A 2,734-nucleotide genomic window follows, 5' to 3' on the forward strand; every position below is an offset into this window, starting at 1 on the left:
CACGCATGCTTTTGGCACCCGAGGAAAGAAAGGTTAGCCATCACAGGCTCTGAAAATCAGATACCATTGAAAAGAAGGGACTTTTTTTTGCCCCCAAAAAAGTATTTCTAGAATTATTATTTTTTTTTAATATATAGCCCCTTCTTCCATTTTGATGCCAAAAGGAAAAGGAAACAGGCACCTGGAAGATTATTAAATAGAGGATATATAGAAGGGCCCCCAAAGCATAAATACATGTAGGCATTTTGAGTCAATCATTACATACAGTGTCCTACATGGCCAACTCCATGCAGACTTCTTGAGAACATTTTCAGGACTGGTGTGGCTAACCAGTCTGCTTCTTCCTAGGGCCAAAAAAAGAGAGAAATTGGCTCAAAGTCACCTAGCTAGTTTCATATTTAAATCTTTCTAACCTTTAGTACTACACCAAGTACCGTGTTTTCCCAAAAATAAGACCCTGTCTTATATTTTTTTTGAACCCTGAAATAAGCGCTTGGCTTTATTGCCATGTGCTCAAAAGCCCGATTGGGCTTATTATCAGGGGATGTTTTATTTTGGGGAAAATAGGGTACATTCTCCAAGTAGTAGTACTTGAAATGAAGCACTCCAGTTGGTTGCAAGGGATAGTGTTAATATCAAGAGATGCAAATTTCTGGGCTGCATACTTGGCCCTTCTGATGTACTTACAAACACTGGTGTAACGGTGTTAGAAATTCTGTTTATATATAGCATCACGGAGCAAAGTGCACAGTCACCATGTGCTTTACTGCTCAACTATTTAACTATAACGGGAAACAAGACACTCTATTAAAACAAAAGAGCATAGAGTATATACCATAGATCCAGACTTGTAAACAATGCCATCTACTGGCTGAATAATATTGTAGAAAAATATTCCAACAATAAATTCCAACAAACTGCGATGCAGAAGAACGCTTTGCTTTGTATGTTTTCTCATCCCTTTTCCATTGTGCCCTTATATTGTATATTTATTTAGCTGCTAATGGAAACCTGAAAGGTACAGGAATGCTCTTGAAAATTAATGTTCAGCAAATTCACGATGCCCTCATAAACAGAAGTGTCCTTTTTTCTTTTCTTTTCATTAAGATGTTGGAAGAAGAAGAAGAAGAAAAAACAACAGTGATGTCTTCTTTTACACAAACAGGAGACTTTTATATACAAGCCAGGAAACCTTGACATTGTCTTGTGTTGGCTGTTTTCAATGACTAACACAGAGGGAGAGCCAACACGGCACATATGTAATCACCTCTTAATTACTGGGGGAAACACAAGGCTTTAAAGAAAGACTAACATTTCACTTTAACATTCTTAATAATCTCTACAAAGCTAGCTAAGCCAATCTCCAAATACAGAGGTACGTTTTTACATGCTCAGCTATCTGTCAGGGTGCTGGGAGTCAGTGGCTTAAAGTTATCAAAAGTAACAAGGTTGTTCAGACTTTTCTCAACAAAGACAAACAGCTTATGAAGGGATTAAGCTGCCTTTGATTTTAATTAGTGTCGTCTATGGTTTAGTCCAAGCAGAAGATTTGGTGCTCGGTTAGCAAAAAAAGAAAAAAAAAAGAAGTGTAGAAAGTTAGCACCCACCTCTCTCTTAGAAGAATGAAATATTTTAAGAAATATTAAAAAAGGCCGAATATTATATTTCCCCAAAAAGAGAAATGGAAATCTTAAGGGAGACAGAAACTCGGATTGTTAGCTCCCTGCCCCCAGCAGATATTTGGTGCCCATTGAAAAGAAGTGGGCCAGCCTATCTACAAAACAAAAGACCTTCAGCTCCAGGGTGATGGGATTAAGACATGACCCTCCAGGACATTATAGGATAATCTAGCAGCAAGGCTCACTGCATTACAAAAATCACCTGTGGACATTGCATCACCCAGCAAGCTTCAACCAAGCTTGACTTAGAAAACCTACAAGGTTAGCTATGACCCCTACAGCAGCCAATAGCTTGCACAGGAACAGGAAGCTCAAGTTCCAATCCCAAGAGACGGTATAAATAATCCTGTCTCTTCACTCCATGTGGTCAACTGCACCAGGACCATGTGCTTGATGGTTCTGCTTCATTAAACCATCTTTCCAATCAGCCTCCATGTTTCCAGTGTCTTTCTCCCCACTTAGAATTGAACCAAATAGATATTTCTTCCAAGAGAAGTAAAATAAGAATTCCTTATGGGTAGGACCAGAGGTGGTATTCAGCTGGTTCAGACCGGTTTGGGCAAACCGGTAGTGGTGACCTATGATGGGCCCATCCACACACCCAGGTGCAATCCCATCCTATATTGCTGTGTTTTTGATGTCACACGCATACGCGGACGGCACGTGCGAATTACCATATTTTTCAGAGTATAAAATGCACCGGAGTATAAGATGCACCTTAGTTTTTGGGGAGGAAAATAAGGAAAAAGCTGATTGGCAGGTGGATCGGCCTCCCAGAATACCCCCAATCAGCTGTTCCCAGAGGTGAATTTTAGCAACAGGTTCCTTGGTTGTGAGCTCTGTGCCTTGCTTTTTTTTTTTTCCTGCCTCTGAAACTTCTGAAACTCCATTTTAGAAAAAACTTTTTTTCCTGCCTCTGAAAGCCTCCGAAACAGAGCTTCAGAAAAAAAGCCTCTGAAGCTCTGTCTGGAGGCTTTTTTTCTGAAGCTCTGTTTGGGGGCTTCTTTTCTGAAGCTTCATTTCTGATGCTTTTTTCAGCCTCTGAAACCTCCGTT

The sequence above is a fragment of the Pituophis catenifer genome, unplaced genomic scaffold (assembly GCF_029215685.1).
Source record: "Pituophis catenifer annectens isolate HBS135680 unplaced genomic scaffold, rPitCat1.0.hap2 SCAF_4, whole genome shotgun sequence".
In the NCBI taxonomy this organism is placed as follows: Eukaryota; Metazoa; Chordata; class Lepidosauria; order Squamata; family Colubridae; genus Pituophis; species Pituophis catenifer.